We start from the raw sequence: 27292 nt of genomic DNA, 5'->3' as shown, positions 1-27292 counted from the left end.
TATGCCCAACAAAAGCCACTGAAGGGAAGCTTACCAGAGTGCCATCGAGTTCCTTCCCCTAAGGATCAGACTTCCAGACTCAAGGTACACCTTAGTTTTGTTTCTACTATACCTCTGCTCACTGATCCATTTGTGCTATTACACCTGAAAGTAATCTGGAAACCTAATCAAAAGCCATCATTGTGCTCAGTGCTCTGAACGTCGAGGTAAACAAGGAAACAACAATGTTCCCAAGGACCTCAAAAATTGCCAGCAGCTACACACCCACCAGAATGACACAAAGGCAAAGGAGGGGCATATGAATCTGGTGAGATGTAAAACAACTGGAACTTCATTTAGTGCTGGCAGGGGTGGAAATAACCACCACTCTGGATATCTGTTTGGGAATGTTTACTCAAGATGAACTTTTCCATACCCTTTGACCTAGCAATTCCACTCCAAAGTATGTACCCAACCAAAATATGTATGTATGTTTCTTCAAATGATCCACACGTGAGTGTTCAAAATAACATTACTCATAGTAGTGAAAAACAGCCTAAGTTCCCATTAAAAAAAACAAAAAACAAAAACAAAAACAAAAAAAAACAGCCTAAGTTCCCATAATGAAAAAACATTCAACAGTGAGGATGAATGAATTAAACTGAAATATAATAGTTATGAGTGGACCTTATAAACATGATGTTCAGTCTGGGATGCCAGACTCAAATGAGCACTAATAGTATAATTCCCTATTTGCAAACTGCATAAAAGGCAAAACAAATCTAGAAGACAGGAGAGTGACTAGAGGCTGAAAGGGGTCATGAGAGAGGCATACGGGTTTTACTTCTTGATCTTAGGGCTTTTACTCAGGTATGCATTCAGTTTGTAAAAATTCAGTGAGTTGTACATTTATGACAGACATACTTCTCTGTATAATACTTTACATTGTATTATATATTTCACTATATTAACATATATTTTATTATATTCCAGTGAAATGTTTATAAAAATTAAAATTCCAAAAAACAAATATAAATTAGTATAGAATCCCAGATCTATTTCCACCACTTATTAACGCAGAAACTGAGTTTGCTTCTCCCTGATATTTCCAAAGCTTCCAACTAAAACTGTCAAAGTTCTCTACAGCCAACCACATGAATATACAAGGTTCTTGAAAGCAAAAATAGGCAGGAAATGTCAGAATACTCATATTGCGCTTCCTACCTTCCCGTTTTACTGAACTTTCAGAACCCCAAACTGAATTTTCCCCTTTCCATCTCACAAGCTCTAAAATCATAGTCTGAAAAAGCATCATTTCAGAGAGAGACAGGCATACCAGCAGGTGCCATTTCTAATTCCTCCTGGCTACCGTCTGCATAGAGTGCTGAGGGATAAAAGCTGTGATGAGAGCATTCTTTCCACAATTTCATATTCATGGAATTTGTTGTTACTTAACTTTTCACAAATCGTTAGGCTGAAGTACCTCTCCATTTTTCCCCCAAATAGTGTCATTTGACCTGGTATCCAGCTTAATACAGCCTCTGCTTTTGAATAGATTTCCTTACAAGTGGCAATCTCTAATAGGGTCATGTCGAGAGGCAACCCGACTGCATACTATCTACTGCACGTTAACGTGATGAAGGTAATTTCAAATGGCATTCAATCAAAAAATCTGAAACTTTTATTAGTGAGGTTGGGGGCTTTCTCTGTTCAGATGAGGCTCATTGCAACTCAACTCCGATATTTTCAACTAAGATTTCAGAGGATGGAATTTTTTAAACTGTGCACGTACTCAATGGTCCACATTGCTTTACAGACCAAATAGTTGGCTGCGCTTTTAGAATATTGAATGCAAATTTCTTTTCTTCATCCAAAGAAATACAGCAGACCACTTGTCATTTAATCATCAATGCAGATGATCTCTGAATATGTGAGATAAATTACATGCTAAACCATGAAGATCAAAACACGTGTCTTGGTGGAAAACAACACTACCCCCTGGAATGCTGTAAAAATATGTGCTCATATTTTGTTACTGCATACCTCCTTTTTTCAGGATAGAACTGCTTGTGTGAGAAATTAGTTGCAGAAAGGGCTTGGAGGACTGGGATGGACCCGCTTGCCTTTTCCAATCTTTTCAAAGTCAAAAAGGATTTGGGGTAGAATCCAGACTTACTTGGAAAATATGCTGAAATAAACAAGCAATGATGCTATGTTTGAAGTAAGGGTGATGATGGCAAATATTTGCCTTCCCTGAGTACAATGAAGTTCAACCAAGCAGCAGTTACGTTTTAAGAAATTCATGATCCTAAGTAGATTAGACAAAAACAAAAATGCTGTAAAATTGAAATTAGGTTATTATTCAGGCATTTTACAGATCAAGATCCCCTGAGAAGTGTGAGTCATTCTGAATTAAGTAGAGTAAGATCATTTAGATACTGGATTTAGTCTGTTTGTATCTTTACTCTTAAGTGACCTAGCACTGAGCCAGGTTGAGAAGACTTGCTAGAACTCAGGACAAGAATTCATATTTCCAATGGTCTTGCTTCTACAACATCAATAACTTTTTAAAAATTTATTCTTTATTGATACATAATGGGTGTATGATAATTTTATATATTTATATAATGTGTAAAGATCAAATCAAGGTAATTGAGATATTCTTCACCTTAAATATTTATCTTTTCTTTATACTACAAACATTCAGGTACTCCCCTTCAGTTATTTAGAAATGTACAATATATTGCTGTAAACTATAGCCACCCTTCCCAGTATAGGAAGAAAGGATAGTGACATCATACACCCTCAGTAGGATTTTAACCCCTGGTGGGTTCCTACTACAGTTTTTATGTTCGCTGAATATTCTGCCAAATGTTGACTCTGTTTTCTTGTGAGCTAAGCCATGTGGAGCTAAGATGCAGCTCATCTCACCTTTAGACTTTATTCTTCAGACATTCATACATATTTGTCTTCCTAGTTCTTTTTATTATAAAATATTGTTAAAAGTTGAGTAACTGGGGGAAAATGTGAAATTTTTTCTTCCATTTTCAACAAACAAAACATTTATCATCATTTTGGTACCTGCCTTATCATTACTTTTCATATGCATGTATAATTTTACATTATAGTAATTACATAAATTATATAAAATTGTATCCAATATGCAGATATATATTTAAGGGCATTTCTAGACTATGCAAAAACATGGAAGCTTAACACTGAAATCTCAACAATGGCCCCTAAATTTTGTAGGCTTGGTATGATAATATACTGGAACCCTTATTCTTTTTTTTTTTTTTTTGCTTTTTTGCTTTTTTTTAATTATACTTTAAGTTTTAGGGTACATGTGCATATTGTGCAGGTTAGTTACATATGTATACATGTGCCATGCTGGTGCGCTGCACCCACTAACTCGTCATCTAGCATTAGGTATATCTCCCTATGCTATCCCTCCCACCTCCCCCCACCCCACCACAGTCCCCAGAGTGTGATATTCCCCTTCCTGTGTCCATGTGATCTCACTGTTCAATTCCCACCTATGAGTGAGAATATGCGGTGTTTGGTTTTTCGTTCTTGCTATAGTTTACTGAGAATGATGATTTCCAATTTCATCCATGTCCCTACAAAGGACATGAACTCATCATTTTTTATGGCTGCATAGTATTCCATGGTGTATATGTGCCACATTTTCTTAATCCAGTCTATCATTGTTGGACATTTGGGTTGGTTCCAAGTCTTTGCTATTGTGAATAATGCCGCAATAAACATACGTGTGCATGTGTCTTTATAGCAGCATGATTTATAGTCCTCTGGGTATATACCCAGTAATGGGATGGCTGGGTCAAATGGTATTTCTAGTTCTAGATCCCTGAGGAATCGCCACACTGACTTCCACAATGGTTGAACTAGTTTACAGTCCCACCAACAGTGTAAAAGTGTTCCTATTTCTCCACATCCTTTCCAGCATCTGTTGTTTCCTAACTTTTTAATGATTGCCATTCTAACTGGTGTGAGATGGTATCTCATTGTGGTTTTGATTTGCATTTCTCTGATGGCCAGTGATGATGAGCAGTTTTTCATCTGTCTTTTGGCTGCATAAATGTCTTCTTTTGAGAAGTGTCTGTTCATGTCCTTCGCCCACTTCTTGATGGGGTTGTTTGTTTTTTTCTTGTAAATTTGTTGGAGTTCATTGTAGATTCTGGATATTAGCCCTTTGTCAGATGAGTAGGTTGCGAAAATTTTCTCCTATTTTGTAGGTTGCCTGTTCACTCTGATGGTAGTTTCTTTTGCTGTGCAGAAGCTCTTTAGATTAATAAGATCCCATTTGTCAATTTTGTCTTTTGTTGCCATTGCTTTTGGTGTTTGGGACATGAAGTCCTTGCCCATGCCTATGTCCTGAATGGTGATGCCTAGGTTTTCTTCTAGGGTTTTTATGGTTTTAGGTCTAACGTTTAAGTCTTTAATCCATCTTGAATTGATTTTTGTATAAGATGTAAGGAAGGGATCCAGTTTCAGCTTTCTATATATGGCTAGCCAGTTTTCCCAGCACCATTTATTAAATAGGGAATCCTTTCCCCATTGCTTGTTTTTCTCAGGTTTGTCAAAGATCAGATAGTTGTAGATATGTGGCGTTATTTCTGAGGGCTCTGTTCTGTTCCATTGATCTATATCTCTGTTTTGGTACCAGTACCATGCTGTTTTGGTTACTGTAGCCTTGTAGTATAGTTTGAAGTCAGGTAGTGTGATGCCTCCAGCTTTGTTCTTTTGGCTTAGGATTGCCTTGGCGATGCGGGCTCTTTTTTGGTTCCATATGAACTTTGAAGTAGTTTTTTCCAATTCTGTGAAGAAAGGCATTGGTAGCTTGATGGGGATGGCATTGAATCTCTAAATTACCTTGGGCAGTATGGTCATTTTCAAAATATTGATTCTTCCTACCCATGAGCATGGAATGTTCTTCCATTTGTTTGTATCCTCTTTTATTTCCTTGAGCAGTGGTTTGTAGTTCTCCTTGAAGAGGTCCTTCACATCCCTTGTAAGTTGGATTCCTAGGTATTTTATTCTCTTTGAAGCAATTGTGAATGGGAGTTCACTCATGATTTGGCTCTCTGTTTGTCTGTTGTTGGTGTATAAGAATGCTTGTGATTTTTGTACATTGATTTTGTATCCTGAGACTTTGCTGAAGTTGCTTATCAGCTTAAGGAGATTTTGGGCTGAGACAATGGGGTTTTCTAGACATACAATCATGTCGTCTGCAAACAGGGACAATTTGACTTCCTCTTTTCCTAATTGAATACCCTTTATTTCCTTCTCCTGCCTAATTGCCCTGGCCAGAACTTCCAACACTATGTTGAATAGGAATGGTGAGAGAGGGCATCCCTGTCTTGTGCCAGTTTTCAAAGGGAATGCTTCCAGTTTTTGCCCATTCAGTATGATATTGGCTGTGGGTTTGTCATAGATAGCTCTTATTATTTTGAAATACGTCCCACCAATACCTTATTTATTGAGAGTTTTTAGCATGAAGGGTTGTTGAATTTTGTCAAAGGCTTTTTCTGCATCTATTGAGATAATCATGTGGTTTTTGTCTTTGGTTCTGTTTATATGCTGGATTACATTTATTGATTTGCATATATTGAACCAGCCTTGCATCCCAGGGATGAAGCCCACTTGATCATGGTGGATAAGCTTTTTGATGTGCTGCTGGATTCGGTTTGCCAGTATTTTATTGAGGATTTTTGCATCAATGTTCATCAAGGATATTGGTCTGAAATTCTCTTTTTTGGTTGTGTCTCTGCCCGGCTTTGGTATCAGAATGATGCTGGCCTCATAAAATGAGTTAGGGAGGATTCCCTCTTTTTCTATTGATTGGAATAGTTTCAGAAGGAATGGTACCAGTTCTTCCATGTACCTCTGATAGAATTCAGCTGTGAATCCATCTGGTCCTGGACTCTTTTTGGTTGGTAAACTATTGATTATTGCCAGAATTTCAGCTCCTGTTATTGGTCTATTCAGAGATTCAACTTCTTCCTGGTTTAGTCTTGGGAGAGTGTATGTGTCCAGGAATTTATCCATTTCTTCTAGATTTTCTAGTTTATTTGCATAGAGGTGTTTGTAGTATTCTCTGATGGTAGTTTGTATTTCTGTGGGATCGGTGGTGATATCCCCTTTATCATTTTTTATTGTGTCTATTTGATTCTTCTCTCTTTTTTTCTTTATTAGTCTTGCTAGCGGTCTATCAATTTTGTTGATCCTTTCAAAAAACCAGCTCCTGGATTCATTAATTTTTTGAAGGGTTTTTTGTGTCTCTATTTCCTTCAGTTCTGCTCTGATTTTAGTTATTTCTTGCCTTCTGCTAGCTTTTGAATGTGTTTGCTCTTGCTTTTCTAGTTCTTTTAATTGTGATGTTAGGGTGTCAATTTTGGATCTTTCCTGCTTTCTCTTATGGGCATTTAGTGCTATAAATTTCCCTCTACACACTGCTTTGAATGCGTCACAGAGATTCTGATATGTTGTGTCTTTCTTCTCGTTGGTTTCAAAGAACATCTTTATTTCTGCCTTCATTTCGTTATGTATCCAGTAGTCATTCAGGAGCAGGTTGTTCAGTTTCCATGTAGTTGAGCAGTTTTGAGTGAGATTCTTAATCCGGAGTTCTAGTTTGATTGCACTGTGGTCTGAGAGATAGTTTGTTATAATTTCTGTTCTTTTACATTTGCTGAGGAGAGCTTTACTTCCAACTATGTGGTCAATTTTGGAATAGGTGTGGTGTGGTGCTGAAAAAAATGTATATTCTGTTGATTTGGGGTGGAGAGTTCTGTAGACGTCTATTAGGTCAGCTTGGTGCAGAGCTGAGTTCAATTCCTGGGTATCCTTGTTGACTTTCTGTCTCGTTGATCTGTCTAATATTGACAGTGGGGTGTTAAAGTCTCCCATTATTAATGTGTGGGAGTCTAAGTCTCTTTGTAGGTCACTCAGGACTTGCTTTAAGAATCTGGGTGCTCCTGTATTGGGTGCATATATATTTAGGATAGTTAGCTCTTCTTGTTGAATTGATCCCTTTACCATTATGTAATGGCCTTCTTTGTCTCTTTTGATCTTTGTTGGTTTAAAGTCTGTTTTATCAGAGACTAGGATTGCAACCCCTGCCTTTTTTTGTTTTCCATTTGCTTGGTAGATCTTCCTCCATCCTTTTATTTTGAGCCTATGTGTGTCTCTGCACGTGAGATGGGTTTCCTGAATACAGCACACTGATGGATCTTGACTCTTCATCCAATTTGCCAGTCTGTGTCTTTTAATTGGAGCATTTAGTCCATTTACATTTAAAGTTAATATTGTTATGTGTGAATTTGATCCTGTCATTATGATGTTAGCTGGTTATTTTGCTCGTTAGTTGATGCAGTTTCTTCCTATTCTCGATGGTCTTTACATTTTGGCATGTGGAACCCTTAATGAGCCTATAATCATTGGCTTTCAAGCCTTGGTACAAAATATCTCCATGGCCCTTTCTCCCTTAGTTGAATTCAAGAAGCAGATAGACATTTGAAGAAAGCAACTCCAAAAGGCATAGCCTGGCTAAAAAATAGGTGCCAGACAGCTTTTCCCTGTTTGTCCTGCCAATTTTTCTTCTTTACATATAGAGGAATAATACTGGACCAGGAATATTCAGTTTTCCCTTCTGGGGGATTTATTCATTCCTGAGCTCTGAGCACATACTGTTCTGGAATGCCTACTTTGCTGAAAGCAATTCCCTCCCTCTTCCTAACCTACTGTAATTAGCCAGTTTTGCATCACTAATGAAGAAATACCTGAGGCTGGGTAATTTATGAAGAAAAGAGATTTATTTGGTTCATGGTTTTGTAGGTTGTACAAGAAGTATGGCGCCAGCATCTGCTCCTGGTCAGGACCTCAGGAAGCTTTAAATCATGGTGGAAGGGGAAGGGCGAGCAGATGTGTCATATGGTGAGGTGGGAGGAAGCAAGAGAGAGGAGGAGGTGACAAGCTATTTATTTATTTATTTATTTATTTATATTTTATGGTTTTTTTTTTTAGACAGAGTCTTGCTCTGTCACCCAGGCTGGAGTGCAGTGGTGCCGTGTCGGCTCATTGCAACCTCTGCCTCCAAAGTTCAAGACATTCTTGTGCCTCAGCCTCCCAAGTAGCTGAGACTACAGGTGTGTGCCACCACGTCTGGCTAATTTTTTGTATATTCAGTAGAGCCAGGGTTTCACCATGTTGGCCAGGCCGGTCTTGAACTCCTGACCTCAGGTGATCCACCCACCTCCGCCTCCCAAAATGCTGGGATGACAGGCGTGAGCCACCATGCCTGGCCTTAAGCTCTTTTAAACAACCAGCTCTCCCATGAATTAATAGAGTAACAATGCACTCATTACCACAGGGAGAGCACTAAGGGATTCATGAGGGATCTGCCCCCATGGCCTGAACCCCTCCCACTGGGCTCCACCTCCCACATTAGGGGTCAAATTTCAACAAGAGATTTGGAAGAGACAAATATTCAAACCGTATCACTACCTTTGATTTTCCCCCTGCAAAGCCCAAAAATCACACACACACAAAAATGGTGAGGGTTCAATAGGGAAGGAATAAAGGAACAAGGAGGCTGGGACAAGAGGTCAGTACTGAGAAAGTCCAGCCTGGAAATTTTTGAGTCTTGGGAAAACTCGCCTTTATATTCAAGAATAAAATTACCCCCATTTATTTAAGTAGGTCTTGCCTTAACCGAAAGGGAGTCTATCTTCTCAAATAAGTGGGCCGAGCCAGCAGCTCATTTCTATCTTGTGTTTTTTAATTGAAAATTATTATTAGTATCACTTGATTTACTTTTACTGTTCATAACCAACATCGTGAAAAAGCTCAAATTTGAACAGTTAATGGAAATAATTAGGAAATGACTTCAGATATTTTTTAAGTTGCTTGCACCCTATTAAGCAAGTAGTAATATTGTGAAATATTGGAGTCTATCACTGTTGTTTGTTTAATAGACCATGCCTCCATTTTGTTTTACTGTTTATGCAGAACATTTTGACTTTCAGAGAGAAGAGATTTTCACAAATGCTATTTAAAATGCTTTGTAAGGAGAGTTCCTTTGGAGCTGCCACACCAAAAGTTTGATTTGGAGAGTCAGTTAAGTATGCCTGGAAGAAACTAAAATAAGTATTGCTGTCACTCCAAGCATGGCAATGGTCTCTAGAGGAAAATCCCTTAAGAAGATGAATTTTAAAATAATTAAGCCAGTTGTGTAATGGAAATAAAAAAAATTTGCCCAGGGTCAAAATATCATTTTTTTCCAAAATAATATGTCATGTGTCAAATGACTCTAAGCCTTATTTTTAACATATTTCTTTCTTTTGTCCCCCAGGCTGGAGTGCAATGGTGCTAACTCGGCTCACTGCAACTTCTGCCTCCTGGGTTCAAGCGATTCTCCAGCCTCAGCCTCCCAAGTAGCTGGGATTACAGGCGCCTGCCACCACGCCCGGCTAATCTTTGTATTTTTAGTAGAGACGGGGTTTCACCATGTTGGCCAGGCTGGTCTGGAACTCCTGACCTTGTGATCCACCTGCCTTGGCCCCCCAAAGTGCTGGGATTACAGGTGAGAGGCACTGCGCCCAACCTGCATATATTTTTATATGATGTCTGTTTCAGTGTAAAGACCATGTGAAAGCTCAAAGCACTTGGAAATTTTCTCATTGGATGTCTTCACATATTATTTTGTAAAGCCAAGAAGTAAATAACATGGCTGAGATGATGAAATTTTGAGGTCAATTGTTCCCAGATCTCACAGCAAAATCATAACACAATTGACTTTGCCTCAAACCTCAGTTTTCTTTTGCCCACCCTGTGTTACTGCTGGGGACCTGAGATAAAATCTTAGGTATTTAAGGTGGGTAGCATTTCTCCTACGTACTAACCAGTGGTGCCCACGATGCTCACCCCATTCTCATGCCTACAATAAAAAAGAACTGACAGTATTATCATCCTATCAGCACAAAAGGATCAAGATTTTTTTTTTCATATTTTACCTCACTGAATCACCAAAAAACTCTATAGTAGGAATTATGATCCCCTTCTTATAAGTGAGCTGACTGAGTGTGAAGTGTAGAATAACCTAATGTGATTAAAAATTACTGGGCAAGAATTCAAATATTTGCCTGATTCAAAACCTGTGCTCCCTCGCCAGGCTATGGAAAGAAGCTTATTATCTTCCCTTTGCCAAAGAAATGTTTACAACACTTGCAGAATTACTCACAGGGGATCTCACGCCATATGGAAATTTCCCAGCAAGGTGGTTCCACATTTGCTTCCATGGCCTCAAGCTTTAGGACACATTCACTCTCATTAGGAAGAAAGAGATCTCTGTAAGTTGGTGTGGGGGATTTGTGGGTGCTACTTACAGAACTTATATTCTTCCTCTTCTAAGTGTTCTAAACAATTAATAGGAGGATTAAGATATAACATCATCTTCATTATCTGTTGTTTACATTGCCAAGTGCGAATCCATTATCTATTGTCTTCATTCTTCCTAACAGAACCCCAGTTTTGTTCAGTTATCTATCTTTCCTTTGCTAGCAAAATCCATAGTTTCTACATCAACTGGCTTTATGGTCCTCCATTAAGACTTCAGTGCTGTGCAACTATTGAAACTGAAGCCAGTTTTCCACACCAACTTCCACTGAGTATGTTGTTAAGGTGAACTTGCTGCCTTTTTAAGCTTCAGATAAGGCTCCAAATGCCTCTTGGGGCTAAGTGCTGGTTGTGAGCCAAACAGAAATCAGAAATAGAAATGGTTCTCTACGCTACATTCAGACTTTGTGATTATTAGTTGCAATCCAGGATTCAGGAGAAAAGGCCAGGGCACAAGATGGTCAGGATGGGAACGTCTTGATACAGGAGAGGGAACATTATCCCTGGGATGGAGAGAACAGGAGATGCCTTTGAAAAAAATCACTGGGATTTACCAATATTGAAGGCAGAAGAGCTGTATGGTATAACTGAAAAATACTGTGAAATTAGGCTTCAAATGACCTGAGGCAGAGTCCTAGGTATGCCATTTACTGGTTGTGCAACTTAGGTACATTACTTTTCCTGACCCTCAGTCTTTGAAAGTGTTAATTAAGATTATCAATATTCAGCAGGATCATGAGACAGCCTAGACGGTCAATCATCTTCCATTCAAGTTCTGTTTTGTCTGTATCCCTTTTATCTCCTATTTTGACACCAGTGACCTTATACTTATGTTCATCATAAGTGTCATCTGGACCAGGGCTTCCATAGATTCATGGGCCACCACCCCCTGGAAGCCCCTGAGCCTGGAAAGTTAGACATGGCAATAACAACCCCACATACACCATTCATGTTCTGTTTTAGCTTATAAAATGCATTCACATACATTCTCATTTGGTCAACATAATAATCCCATGGGACCAGTAGTATTAAGACTTCCATTTTATAGATTATGATAATTAGACTTAGAACATAGAAGCAATTTTCCCAAAGCCACTAGGCTAGGAAGTGGCAGAACAGGATAAAAATCCAGCCTGTTTGACAAAAATCCTCTGTTCTTCATGGTAGCTTAGAAGTGAAGATCAACATTATGGAACCAGGTTCTGTAGTACATGCTACTGATGCCTTGGTTTGATTTATTGTACCTGGCTGGCATCCCCACTCTCTCTCCTTCTGTGAGGGTTGGCTGCAACAGCTCAAAACCTTGTCCAGGTAACAGGTCTCCACAAAGTAAGCTACCTCCCACCGGAACATACCTGTGAGATTATGTCTTCTACTTCAGGGGCAGTCAACGGCCCACCAGAGATAGATTCTAGGGTACAAATTTCTGCCCCCATGCCTTAAGGTGGGACTACTCTGTACGGTTACTTACATTCCAGAGCTCCTTGTAGGATCAGACTGAGGCAAGACTTTAATTGAACTTCAACTGAATAATTGCCTAATTTATTCCATTTCTTTACCTTTCTTGGCTCACTCCCTCACAGGTCTCTCCTGAGCACACGGCTTCATAAACCAGCTGCACAAGCAACTGCATCTGGGGATCTGCTTCAAGAGAAACTTACCTAAAGCAAGAATGGGCTCTAACTTCAGGATACCTAGGATTCTAACCTCGTTCCACTACTTATCAACCATATGACCTGGGAAAAATTATATACCTGCTGTAAGCCTCAATGCCCTCATTTGAAATACACACATAATAGTAGGATCTCTCTTACAAGGTTGCTGAAAATATAAACAGTGGTTATCAATGGAAAAAGCTTCTCTCAGTGCTTGGCAAATAGGAAGCACTTAATAAGTGTTTTCCGGTATTTTTATGATTATCATCATTACTATAATTCCCAAGACACCCACAACCCATGCTAGTCCTCTGGAGACATGATTTCTCCAGCTCAATTCAACTAGGCTGCTGGCTGCTGAGAATAATAGAAGAGCTGCATTTTTAGAGATGGCAGCCAGGAGCTTGCGATAGAATGGGGAGAAACAGAATTCGAATGAGCAGAATCAGGAAGTCTGGATATTTCTGGATGTTTTCTGCTCATTCAAATAAATTTTGTAGACGTTTACAGAGTTCCATGTGCCAGGAACTGTGGTAGGTTCTAGATATCCAAGAGGAAATGTATTTTATTCTTTGCAAGGGGGGTTCATTTTGTGATGTAATAGTAACTCCCTCAAGTATTGGATACATAAAAGTATAAATGCTGGTTGTTAAATTATGTCACACTGGAAATTCTCAGGTAAGTTTCTAGGAAGTGAAATAAATAGGCTTGGGGATACATCTAGTTGTAATATAATTAAGTTAGTTATATAAGCTTTTAATGGATTATATTTTTATAAGTACCAATACTTGTAAAATTTTTGCTTTTAGCAAATTAGGTATCATTTGAATACACTGGCTGATGCTTAATAAGAATTAGAACTACATTTTGCTTGTTGTATAAGTAAATATCATGTTACATGCTTGTTTAATGCTTGTGAAAACCATTCCAAACAATCTCTTTAGAATAAGAGTCTAATTACACATTTATCATTAAAATTACAGTGAGCTAATTGCCTTGGAGATATCTTTATCTCTCTTGCAGCTTGCTTAATCCTAATGCATGTTTTCAATAATCATTTGTTATTTAATTAACTAATTAACAAACAATACCTGTCCTATGGAAAATCCTAAATTAAACACTTGAGACTTTTTAATTGAATGCTCAATAACCCAATATAGCACTTAATATTAGACCTTTTAAATATTGCAAAGATTCTATTGAATCACATATTAGTTTGCTCCTGTTATCTTTGGGGCTTAATTGGTAGAAACATAAACGGGCAGTTGATAATACACAAGGGGTAGCCAGCACAGCAAGGCTCTCATGAAATAGAAAATATCCATTAATGGCTGCCAAGCAGCAAAGTGGGCCAGCCATACTGGCCAGCAACAAAGGCAGGCCATTCATTTAGGATACTCATGTCCTTGCCCCATGACATTAAAAAGCACAGTTTTAAAGATAAACACAAATAGGCCCAAAAGTCCATAGTCTGTGATGCAAAGCTGCTTTGAGCACACCTGGAGGATGGTATTTCCTCCTATGGTAATAGCAGTGGTAGATGGACTCAAGAGTATTCCTTTGTATCATATCCCCCCAGAATGATTGTTTTCCAAGTCTCCAGTCTAGCCTCCTCCCTTTCAACTTTGAAAATGCTGCGAGAAAGAATTTCCTAAAATGCGGATCTAATTATCAACTTCTTGTTATCACTTTCCCGTCACTTTCCAAGGGTTGCTTTCTAACCTCTTTGGTGTTTGCAGCTTACCATATTCTGAGCCCTGGTTTCCTAATGATTTCCTGACATCTCCAGCCATTTCTCCCTGTACCTTTTATTCCATTAGTGTCATTACCTTAAGTTTTCATGCTCATCTATTTTGTATATTACGTGCTCCTCTCTCTGGCTGTCCTACTTTTTTTTCATGGGTATATTCTTCAAAGAATTCTCTGCTCTTGAAACCAGGAGTCAGACGTACAGCCATCTTTTTCTATGTTTCCTTAATTATCTCCATTATATAGTATGTACTAAATTATATTATAATTTTTTATATGTCTATCTCCCAGTTTAGACTATGGATATTAGAATTTACTTTCTCCTATCTTCAGTTTTTACATATGTAAAGTGGGTGGAATAATTGTACTTCACTGATAAGATTATTGAGACTTATATGGCATACTGCATATAAAATGCCAATAACAATGCCTGACATATGGTAAATTCTAAATCATTGTGAGTTTACTTTAATGTTCTTACGTATTCTATTTAATATTGTATTTCTTGTGTCCAATACAGTTTATGGCCATTGTATACATATGCACTAAGTAAATGTTACTAAACGGCTGGCTGCATGAGTGACTGCATGAATAAATAACTGTATGAATAGCTTGAAGGAGAAAGAGAAAGTCTTCAGGGTAATATGGAAGTTTTTATGTATTTATAAAATTATGTCCTGTAGCAAAGAGATCAGAATGTTTCCATGAGACTGTAGAGGGAGATCCCTGACCATAAAGTAAATCAATAGAGAAAAGGAGGTTGGTTCAATAAAATTTTCTAAAAATTGGTATATATTCAAAATAGAGTGGGCTTTCTATGAGTTCCCTTTATTTTGTGTGTTCAAGCAGAGATTGAACAATAAAATTGTTGAGGTGCTATAGAGCTTTAGGGTTGGATTATGTAACATCAAATGCTCTTTTATCTTTAATCAGTATATGACTCTATTTAGAGTTTTTAGATACCATATATATATTTTATATATATATATATATATATATATATATATATATTTTTTTTTTTTTTTTTTTTTTTTGAGACAGAGTCTTGCTCTGTCTCGCAGGCTGGAGCGCCATGCCGCAATCTCGGCTCATTGCAACCTCCGCCTCCCGGGTTACATATTTTACAATAGTGCATGTTTTCACTGTTCTATTGGATATAGAATTTTTTCATCCATCCTCTACTCTGTTCAATGTTTAAACATATTAAAACATTGCTAACATTCCAAAGAACCTCTTTTTAAATTTGCTCAGTGACTCATTTCAATGAGGAATAGCTACAGTGACACCAGACTTAAGCCTTCCTTGCGTGCTCTGTAGATAAGAAATTCCTGGGAAGAGTCTGAGCTTCTTGGCTTTGTAAAGCAAGCGACAGAAATGATGCATTCCAAGACATTGCCTTTGAGCCCATCTTTTCCCTTGCAAAATATTTCCAATGACTGTTTTCAAGTTTTAATATTGAAGTTTGCATTACTGGGCAATTTTTGATATTGCAGTTTGCATCATTGGGCATTTTTTTTTACCCAGCAAGTGAAATTCAAAATCTCCCAAGTTTGGTACAGTAATAATTTGAAGCAACTGCTCTAACTTTATGCTGAATTATTGACTAATAGGTTAGAAAATCTTATCAGTTGGAAATGTCATGCTTGGAAAGTGATGTACAGAGTAAGTTAAGTAAGTGAAAATCATCCACCCCACCTTGAAAGCTTTAGGGGAGATAGAGTTCTGAGAAAGGCTGTTCATATAGGGCTTTCTCCAGGCAGCACTATGTCCTAATCTGACATTCTCTACTTTGTATTACTTATCACTACCTACAAGATAAATGCTAAAGTCATCACCTTTCAGAAGAAGCAGTAGTTTCCCTCCCTCCCAATAGCTCAACACTTATTTATAAAAATAAAAGCCCTGGAGACAGTCCGAACTTATTTCAAATTAATATTATACAGCAAAGTTTTACTGCAACTGTTCATAATTTACCTGTCAGAGATTGTGAAAGACTTCATTATAATTCCAATCAAAGAATTTTCTTTTGCTTATGTGTAGAATGATTTCTTCTAATTTCAATAATGTTTTTGTTAAATCACACAGGGTGAGAAATAATAATAGGATATCGCTTAATTGAATATGTCACCATGACAGGAGGCACAATACTCCATTTTAAACACAACAGTTGCTTGCTGGCTACCAAGTTGGATTGATTGCCCTCATTATGTACATAGCCTGCATTTCCCTTTGCCTGCTCCACCCTCTCCAGCGCCCAGCTCCACTGAGCTGTTGAAATCCTGTATTTCAAATTAGCTGTGAACTTGCTCTTCTTAAGCGTTGCTGCATTTGCATTGTGTTGGTACTATTTCAAATGCTGAGAGATTGGACAAAGTTCTGAACACTTACATTGAAAGCTATTTTTAAAATAATTTAGCATAAGAATCACAGCCTTTTCACCAAGGTAGCAATTAAGTCATCACCACTACTGGCCCTATAAAAATTGATTAGGGCTGTTTTTATCACCCATACTTTCTCAAATGCTTTCCTCTACAATCTGACACCCAAGTCAGAAATCACACAGGGAAAACTAGTACCAGGAAAAGAGAGAAAAGGTCATTAAATAAAACTTGTATTACGCTACTATTAACCCTGCAGAAAATGACCAGGCAGGTAATGTTTCAGGTACCCATGTAATTATCATTGCTGAAGACATTTGTCCAATCAAACATTTTTTTCCTATTCAACTGGGAAAAATATACCAACTTGTACTTCAGAGATATCTCATATTTCAGGACAGCTCAGGTGGGAAAACCTTTCCTTGTCTGTTTTAAAAAATACTTAATTTACTTACGAGTAATATTTATACATATAGCATTTCTGACATGTCACGTCTCCCATCTCCCAATTATCTGTCCTTCTTTCTCTTGCATGGATGTCTCCATCCTATGATTTAACAAACTTCTACTGTAAACCCTGCTTATTATCCTGGCAGGTGTTTTGTTCTTCATAGTCCATGACTTCAACTCTCCATTTTTTAAGCTAAGTTCTATGGCTTGCAGGCAGCAGTCAGCAAAGAACATCAGCTGAGGCAGGCCTAGAACTTGGTCCTCATGCTTGGGTAACTTGCAGACATAGCTCCAACTCCGGCCTGACATTTACAAACAATCTCCTTGCAGTGTTGGTGCAGTTATGGGAGGGCTGGGTTCTACTTGCAGAGTGTTTAGGATTGTTAATGGCTTGCATTTTGCCACTGAAAAAAATTAGACTGTCCCATTGCTTGAGAATACTTCTTTTTTTTTTTTAAGCTAATATATATATATTTTTTATACTTTAAGTTTTAGGGTACATCTGCACATTGTGCAGGTTAGTTACATATGTATACATGTGCCATGCTGGTGCGCTGCACCCACTAACTCGTCATCTAGCATTAGGTATATCTCCCAATGCTATCCCTCCCACCTCCCCCCACCCCACCACAGTCCCCAGAGTGTGATATTCCCCTTCCTGTGTCCATGTGATCTCATTGTTCAATTCCCACCTATGAGTGAGAATATGCGGTGTTTGGTCTTTTGTTCTTGCAATAGTTTACTGAGAATGATGATTTCCAATTTCATCCATGTCCCTACAAAGGACACGAACTCATCATTTTTTATGGCTGCATAGTATTCCATGGTGTGTATGTGCCACATTTTCTTAATCCAGTCTATGATTGTTGGACATTTGGGTTGGTTCCACGTCTTTGCTACTGTGAATAGTGCCGCAATAAACATACGTGTGCATGTGTCTTTATAGCAGCATGATTTATAGTCCTTTGGGTATATACACAGTAATGGGATGGCTGGGTCAAATGGTATTTCTAGTTCTAGATCCCTGAGGAATCGCCACACTGACTTCCACAATGGTTGAACTAGTTTACAGTCCCACCAACGGATAGCAGCTATCACTTGGCTGGACAGCAATCATTCATCTAGAATCACTGTAGTTGTTTTATTTATATTGTATATTTTAATCCTTATTACAACCTTGCAAAGTACATATTGTTAACCTCATTTTTCAGATTGGGAAACTGAGACTCAGAGATGAAAGATCATTTTCCCAAATACTCTAAAGCAGGAGGAAATGATCTTTAATCTACAACTGCACAAATCAGCGCTTCTCAAAATATAATGAGCATAGGAATCAGCTGGAGATTTTGTTGAAAGGCAGATTTTGAAAGTCTGGGGCGGGGCCTGAGATTTTGCATTCCCCGGTGATGTCTTGCTGCTGGTCCCTAGACCACACTTTGCTTAGCAAGGGTATAGGTTAGCTTTTATTAATAAAGGAAAACCTCTAGTGATGAATACCAGAAGAACTGTGAAGGGATGCCATGCATTGGCCCAGTGGACACGTAAAATCTTGAATCTCTGTTGCCAAACAAGGTACAGGTGGGTTGTGCTGGGAATCATGCCAGCCTCCCTGTCCGACAGACATTTTGCTCTCTGCCAGCAAGTTCCTTGGCTGAAATGGGAGATGCACATTTTTCTGGCCAGAATTTGAGATTTGTTCTCTTTATTTTTGTCCCCGGGAATGCCTTACAAGTCCCTTTTCTGCTTACAGATAACACAATATTTTAAAATTAGTTATTATATAAAGAAGCTATAACAGAGAAAGTACTCTCCTTGAGGTCAAAAGACCTAGGTCTCCCTCTCATTTATGACATTTTCTAACTGTGCAATACATACTTGCACCAAACCTCTCTGGAATCAGTTTCTTCATTTGTAAAGTTGGAGTGAGAAACCTTATTTCATTTAGTGGTAGGTTTGTGGATACTTTTTACATTATTAAAAATTAATTAATTAAATAAAAGTGTGCCACGTGGACAAAGCCACTTGGGGAAACATTTTGACAGTATCTATGGGCCAGGTACGGTGGCTCACTCCTGCATTCCCAGCACTTTAGGAGGCCAAGGCGGGTGGATCACCTGAGGTCAGGAGTTCAAGACTAGCCTGGCCAACATGGTGAAATTCTGTCTCTACTGAAAATACAAAAATTAGCCAGGGGTAGTGGCAGGTGCCTGTAATCCCAGCTACTTGGGAAGCTGAGGCAGGAGAATCACTTGAACCCAGGAGGCAGAGGCTGCAGCGAGCCGAGATGGCGCCACTGCACTCCAGCCTGGGTAACAGACTGAGACTCTGCCTCAAAAAAAAAAAAAAAAAGAGACAGTATCTATGAAAGCTAAACCTGTGCCTCATGCCATATGCCCCAAGAACTCCACCCCTGTGTATATTCTTAAGAAAAAGTGAGTGCTTATCATGTTCAAGAACCTCCACAGATGCTTCATTCACAGTAGCCAAAACAATGGAAACAACCCAACGCCCACCAGTATCCAAATGTTACCACACAGTAGTAAAATAAAACACACCCCCGCTCCATGCAATGACTTGGATTGTGCACATAAGTTAAGCAAAAAAAAAGCCTGGCTCGTAAGAGTATTTACTATATAATTCAATTTATACAAAGTTTAATTGTATACAAACATTAATTCACAATTAAACTTTGTATACAATTATACAAAGTTTGATTATATAATAAACAATTATACAAATTATACATATTAATTAAACACTTATACAAAGTTTAATTCACAATTTAATTGTATACAAAGTTTAATTCACAAAAAATGTGAATTGTATGCACATAAGTTAAGCAAAAAAAAAGCCTGGCTCAAAAGAGTATGTACTATATAATTCAATTTATACAAAGTTTAAGAAAACTTGAGACTAATGTGTGTTGATAGAAGTCAGAACAGTGGTTATTCCTGAGTATTGATGGAGAAAGGCATGAAGGAACGTTATGAGGTGTTTAGAAACATTCTGCATCTTGATTTGTATGGTGGTTCTAAGAGTGTATACATATATAAAGTTAATCAAGTCTACACTTATGATTTGTACACGTTAGTGGTGTACCAAGGGCAGGGCCTAGACCTAGGCAATATGGGACCCAGGTAATAAGACCAGCCAAAAGTCAAGTCTTCTTTTTATTAATCACCATGTCTTTGTAATTCCAAACAATGCCAGTGATACAATGCGTATCTACTGAAGCCCAGACATTTCCCTCTGCCCTGTTTTAGGCACATCACTGGGGCAATTTACTGTAGGCATGCGGCTTTAACAACAACAAAATGTAAAAAGAGAAGTCACCTATGGATGGATTAAAAATTACAGTGTGTCAGGAGCCCAGGATCATGATTTCTCTAGTTTTGTGCATGTGAAGTACAACTGAGAAACAAAATAAATAAAATATTACTAACTTAAGGAGTTATGATCATTGGAAGACATACTGTATGTATTTTAAATAGTAAACTGCTTATAGATTTTTTGAAAACCAGGAGATTAAAGCTATACTGGTATTTTACAAAGGTCTCCTATACCAATCATTTTCTCTCTTTTTTTAATTATAGACACGATGAGCATACTTGGAAAGGAGTAGGTCAGGTAAAAGTCTCCATCAGAATGCCCCACTGTATTTATGTATGGAGTCTCATTTGAGGAATAAGTCATGGGCCCCCTCCCTAAATAACTTATCTTTGTTGTATTAACAATTTATATAGATGTGGACAGAGAGAGAATCAGGTGATTTTTGGGGAGGAAGGTAGATTGATTTCTGGGATGCTATTGGCAGACTGTCAATACAAGCAGATTCATATTGAGTGCTTATCATAAGTGTGAACTAACTCAAGCCTTGCATAAACCCCTTAAGGCAGGGACCATTATTTGCCCATTTTACAGTTGAGGAAACTGAGACACAAAGAGGTTAAGAAGCTGTAACTTTCCCAAGGCCACATAGCTAGCAAGTGCTATAGGCAAGGTTTGAACCCAAGCAGTCTGACTCCAGAATCTCTCTTGCTTCACCATTAGGTGTCTCCAAAGTCTTCAGGCAGAGGCAACAACCACCAGGCAAACTTGAAGAGTTCTTGAACTACTTTTGAGGTTCCTCCTCAATTTCACAGATATACCCTCCTCAGACTCCAGCCCCCAGTATCTAATGCCTGGAGCCTGAGTAGCAGGATGGGATTAAGTGACTTCTTGACTTGTGAACAAGATAAATGGAAGGTTCTGTTCAGAGGCTCTCAACTATTTTGTACTTGCAAAATATTAAACATGTTGTTAGCATATGTGAAATGATTCATTTGCACATGGTTCACCTTCAGGTTGGGCCTCTCATTTCCTGAATTGGCTGTCAGCCACCCAGGACAGAGTTTAACAAGAGAAGCCAACCCTCAGGGTGAGGAGGAGCAGGGACTTTGGTGAGAATGCTGGGTTCAAATCTGGGCTTCTGTAGTTATCTGCTATATGATCTCACAGAAGTAACCTAATCTCTCTGTTCTTCAATTTCCACATCAGCAAAACATACTTAATTATAACACCTTCCCTATGGGAATACTGGAATTAATTAATTAATGTTTGTAAAGCATTTAGATAAATGCCTGGTACATGGTAAGCAATATTTTTTTAGTGTTGTAATATATGTACCATCTTCTTTCGTATCAGCTTGATATGATGCTATTCATTTATTACTCTTGATCAATTATATCCCACCTCACAGAATCCATACAATGTAAAGACAATCTATTGAACTCAACATTTTCCCCTGGCAGAACAGACATCATAGCAATGGTATTAAAACTCCGAGGGAGGGGAAAATAATTTTATATATTTATCAAAATTCCATAGCAAACCATAAAGTTTGAGATGCCAGCTGAGCTGGACACAGACTGACAAGTCCACAGTGGAGTATTTAGGGGAGATAATTCTGGTAAGTCCCACAAGGTTTCTCCAGTACTAATATCTGGCTGGACTGTTTGATGCCTCATTTACGTTTGATTTCAGCTGTCACAATTTCCCTCTAGACATGCCATGCCATTTCTACTTTACCCAAGTCACACCCCCAATGCATTCATGCATTCTCAGTCTCTCTCACTCCACTTAGCCTCCACATCCAATTGAGCACATGGGTTCACCCCAGAGTGGTCTCTGGAGTCTGTGTGCTCTTTTGCATTCCTGAGGATACATTTTTGCTTCAGTCCTTCCTGTCATCCTTTTCCTGGTCTATTTCACCTGGTCTCCTTGCCATTAGTATCTAGACCATTCTCCACAGTTACGTTCCTTTTCTTATATAATCTCTTTATAACATTTTCTAGTAATGTCTAGTATCCTCATTCCTTTGTTTTTCCACTCATTCATTAAACATTCATTTCTTAAGCCACTATCATATGCCAGTTATGATACAAGTTTTGGTGGTCAAGTGGATGCAGCCATGTCCGGGACCTCATGCAAGATCTCTTCTAGACTAACTGCCATCTTCCTCACTAGTGATGGAATTACTTCCTCCTCAGGATGCCTGAGCCATGTCCAGGTGCTCACTAAAAAAGGAGTACCCTCTCACTTCCATGGCTTTGCACATACTCTTTCCTCTGCCAAGAATTCCCTTCCATCCCATCTTCATCTGGTAAATACCTCCTCATTCATCAGGGATGCAGGGATGATAGCATTCCTCAGCTATCAAAGCAGAATTCAGATTCCTTCTTCTGTTCCCACAGCACCCCTAAGGGTTCTTACTACCTTATTTATTATTGATCTTGATGTAATTGTAATTATCAATCTCAAAGATGGGAAAGTCTGCAATCTGGATACTGTCGTGTTTTTGTTTTCTCTATCATTCAACATGACATATCCCAACTGAGATACGGAGAAGGGAGGAAAAGTAAATTGTTTTGCTATTATTATTGTATTCAAGGGGAGTACAATGTTGAAAATAGCAGATGCCCATCTCCCAGGGATTAGGCCCCTCAGAAGCCCAGGCCACTTTTGGATGCAGGTACATATGTCCCTAACCTTGCAGCTTCCTGAGGAACTCTTAGGCCAGGCAACTGGAGAATATTCCCAGTCTTCACTTAGAGCAGCCAGTCTCTGAGAACAATGGGTTTGGGAAGGAGGCCTCATAAGTTAGAACGGTGTATCCTCTACATCTAACACACTCTATAGTGGAAAGTAGGTGTGTTCAAGGAAATGGGCAAGAATTTGAGGCAATATCCATTTTCACCAGGCAGGTAGTATACATGTGGTACAAGCCACAGAAGCTTCCTTTGGCCAAGCCACATAGCAAACATGGAAGGACCAGGGCACTCAAAGCATGTACTTAAGTCCTATGAGTAACAACAAGGCCTCATTCTTATATGGGGGAAAAATGCCATATTATTAAAAAAAGAAACAAAACAAATAGAAAAAAAGTATAGCTACATTTAGGCTTCTCTTAAACTATAAGTAATAGCTATAAACATAAAACACATCAGGTATTCTAGGTTTTGGTATTATTCCAGGTGCAGGTGGCTGATAAGTTTAAAAAGAGAAGGTAAGCTCCAGGTGTAGAAGGAGGAAGAGGTGGAGGAGCAGAAACACTAATTTACCTTCTTTAAAAGAACAAACCCTATACACCAGTCTCCTGGCTGCTTCTGACCCATCTCTCTACAATCTTTCTCCCTTCCATCTAGCCTTATTTTCCCCAAAAACAATACAATAAAGGGAAAAAGTCATATGTTAGTTGCTAATGCAGCTTTTAGAGATAGAAAAGCTTATCTCCCTAACCACAATTTTAAGTCCAAAAACTCTCTACAATCAACAAAATGCCACACAGTTAATCAAACAAGATGGAATGAATGCACTTGTGCTCTAGCCTGAGGGCACATTCCTTCTAGCCAGTCAGGAAAAGATGTTGGGATGGGGAGAAGAAAGAGGGTCCAATTGGCCGCCTCTGAGCTCCCATACATCAGGGAAAACCCTGGTACCCACACGAGCTTTGCCTGGCTTGCCTGTGGCATGAAACACAGGCAACTATAGAGAGCCATTGCCAGGAGCAGCCAATCCTCCTGTGGTTTGGCCTCTGCCCTGCCTGGCCCTCCTCTTCCACCTAATTCCCATAGGCACATCACCTCGTGACCCGAAATCCCCACTCCTCAAATGAACAACCAAATTGCCCTGACACTGTGTCTTTGTAGAAGCTGTCCCTCCCAGGAGCACGCCTCTGTGTGAGTGGGCTATGGAGAGTTGGGGAGCAAGAAAGGGCGACTGGGTTCAAAAGTAAAGTCATCAGAAATAATGAGGCTGTTCCGCCCAGCTCCCTGCCAGCCAGGCGAGCGGAGTGCCCTCTCCAGCGGGGTGTCCCAGCTCTGCCGCTGAAATAACTGGTCACGGAGAGCGGCAAGCAAATTGCTTTGACAAGGCCGTTGCTGTTGTAAGGGTTCAAGGGTGCCGGCCACTAGGTCAGCGGCTGCCAATCAAGCAGACAGAAAAAGCCGCTCATTGAGCCTGTGATTTCTACCTAGGCCGCAATTATCTCTGACTATTCCTGTACCTCAGCAGCTCCTCTGATTAAACCTGCCTCCCTTTTACATCTCTTTCAGAGTGCGCTTCACACACTAATTAGTTGCCTGCTCTCCACTGAGATGTCAGACCCTCCGTCAATTTATCTCTATTTCAGCCTGCTCAGAGTGACTTCCCCAGTTATCAAAATTTAATCATGCCTTCAAAAATGTTGAAAAGTGGTCATTAGAGGCAAAAGGCCACAGGATACAATATTCATTTTTCTCTATCTTCCAGCCATCCAGCTGGCATCTATAATGGATATCCTGGGGGCTGTGAGAACACGTTGATTTATGCAACCTCGGCCCTCCTCTCACTGTGCTCCACTGGCTGCTTGAGAGAACAGGTTTTAACAAGGTCTGAGGTGGGAGGACATTAATCACGGCAGCATTGTATGTGGAAAAGGGTGCTGTGTAGTCAAAGAACCCCCTACAGTAGGGCAGTTAGAGGTGTTTTTTTTTTTTCTTACCACCTTCTCGGTGATAAAAGAGAGTTTGACAATTGATTAGACCTTTCTGTAACCTTGCAGCCCAGCGAAATGATGAGAGAGAAAAGAGGGAGAGAATGATTCTCATACCGACGGTTTTAAATGTGCAATAACTTTATGATTCTTGAGTGAAACTGGCTATCAAAATCAGTCCCAACTCAATACCATCTGAAAAAGAAGATCATTCTTGGAATAAGAGCCCTTTCGGTCGGATGTGTCAGAGCCAATCACAGGCTCCGGGGTCCCGTGGTGACTGCCGGCCGCCACATACGGTGGGTTCTGATAAAAATCACATCTGATAAATTCACTTCTGCTTGCCTGCTTGGCTGGAAAGAAGGTTTTAGTCCAAAATCAACAATGATGAACTGAAATCTATCGGGCTGGGAAATGCTTTTAGCCCTCCCTCTGGGCTGTACCACTTCACTACTTTGCTTCTCCTTTTGCCTTCCCACATTGTCCCCAAGCCCAAGGAAGCAAAAGGTAGACACTGGGCGGGGCCCTTCCCTCTCTCTGCAGCAGTGGCAGAAGGAGCATGTCTCCTCACTCCTGATATGCCTGGCCTCATGCTACCTGCAGCCCCTTTGCCGTCTTTTCTTGCCTTGGCTACTGAAAGCAACGTCTCCTGGCACCACAGAATATGCAAGGTGATTTCTCTGCCTTTTCACTTATGGCAGAAACGCCTTATGATAGCACCTTTTTTATCGTCATTCCTGTCTTTTTTTGATGCATGTGGTGAGGGAGAACAGTCAAATAAGAAGCCTTTGGAGAAACTTACAAAGGAGCTGTGTGTCATGGCAGAGATGGCTGATTGCAATGATTTAACTGTGAGCCTTTGTATCCACCCTCATGCTCTTACTCACTCTCACATCCTCATACTTCCACATCCTGAGCCCCAAAATGACTTTCTTTCTTTTTTCTCTGGGAACGGAGCCTGGGTCTGGACCAGGGAGTGGCCAGCCACAAAGAGAATATTTTGGAGGTGTATCCGGTCCTCACAGTGGTAAGCTGGGCAGCCAAAGCAGTGAACAATCTCTTCTGTTTATGCTGGGGTGGGAGGGAAGATGAACCATTTGAAATGATGCACAGTTATAGAGTTCATGCCCTGGCCAGATTTTTCCCAGTCTCATTCTAGCATCAGAGAGGATCAGATTTACAAGCAAACCTAAAAGTCGGGCAGGCTTGAAAAAAGGGAGGCAAATGGGAAGGAATCCTGATGTTGTTTCACTTATTTTGCTGAATTCCCACCCACCTTCAGCTGTCCCATTAAGGAATGAACACATTCCAAAGAGAAAGGCAAGAACATGGACCTGCTAATGATCATTTTGGATACAGAAAACTGATAGGAAAGACTTGTGCAAGTCTGGCTTGAAATAGTACTGGATCCTGGAACCACTGTCTTTAGGAACCAATCATGATGAACCCCGTATACCTGCAGCCACATTTGTTATCAAGCGTGGAGCCTGTCCCCTGGTTCCTGCATTAGGCTTCACTTTCCAACCTATAATTGCATTCGTCCAGATACTTTGCCTTACATTTTTAATTCCACATTTAATGTGGACCAGAGGCTCTCTTCTTTTGGTAACATAGAATATCTACCATTGCTACTTCTGGTTCCTCAGGAACTTGAGAACATACCCCTCTAGTGCTGAGCAGTGTGGCTACTATTCACTCTAGGGGTAACCCTGACTCTGAGAATGGGAAAAATATACATAAGTTTATAAACAAACCTCTATGAACCATTGATCCAATAAATGACCAAAATGATTAGCTGAGTGATGTAATCTGTTACCACGTGACAATAGAAGGTCTGTCAAGTTTGTGAATCCAATGAGATATAAATGGAAAGAATAGCGTCATTGAGTAAAATGAAAAGAGGATGGTCTTACATATTTTCTTTTGCTGAGATCATAGCTCTGTATAGAAGTGGAGGACATTTTACATAAGCTGCAATGTATGTGATATAAAAACATAAATTTGTAAATTTGAATGCATATGAAGAAAAGCTTTTTTTAAATAACACTATCTGATTTTATATACTCTATCGAGAGGCATGCTTCTACTTTATTTGGGCTGTTTTACTGTGACAGCCTTTAAAATGTATAAAAAATGATCTACGTTTCTCAAATTCAGTTACTATTATTTTAGAGTAGGGATACTTACTCTGAGACTCATAGACACCCCACCCACCCAGAGGTTCTTTGACATAATTCAGAGGGTCTGAGAATTTGAGTAGAAAAGCAATACATTTTCATTTTCACTACTCTCCAGCTGCAATTTAACATTTCATTCAGTTATGAATGTAGACCACAAAGTACACTAGCTTTGTCACTATCTGTGACTTTGTCACCAATAGATACTACAGGTGTTCTCACATCACATTACAGTTATTCTAGATATCTCATCATTTATGTTATTTTATGTTATGTTATCTCTTCTTTCAAATTATAGCTGTTATTAAAGCTGCTATTAGATTTTGCTATTAGATGCATAGAGAAGGACACACATTATTACTATATCACACAATTTTAATATTCATAATGGCATTTCAGTATAATTGATTTCCTTTGAAGTCCTATATATTTTCCTATGTATATTTATAGCTCCATTTTTAAAAGGGCTCCATGGGCTCT

The 27292-nt window shown here is 39.2% G+C and overlaps 1 long non-coding RNA gene across 1 annotated transcript; it reads left to right on the top strand.

Moving 5' to 3' along the window:
- The first annotated feature begins 1 nt into the window (after position 1).
- Positions 2 to 26428, top strand: LOC107976863 (uncharacterized). The gene is made up of 4 exons (XR_001721148.3): positions 2 to 84; positions 1486 to 1621; positions 11976 to 12151; positions 24705 to 26428. It is a non-coding gene; the product is annotated as an uncharacterized LOC107976863 (long non-coding RNA).
- Positions 26429 to 27292: the final 864 nt, after the last annotated feature.

This window comes from Pan troglodytes, chromosome 11 (genome assembly GCF_028858775.2).
Source record: "Pan troglodytes isolate AG18354 chromosome 11, NHGRI_mPanTro3-v2.0_pri, whole genome shotgun sequence".
NCBI lineage: Eukaryota > Metazoa > Chordata > Mammalia > Primates > Hominidae > Pan > Pan troglodytes.
Note: the sequence above shows the minus strand (reverse complement) of the source record. Positions and strands in the feature narration are given on the sequence as shown.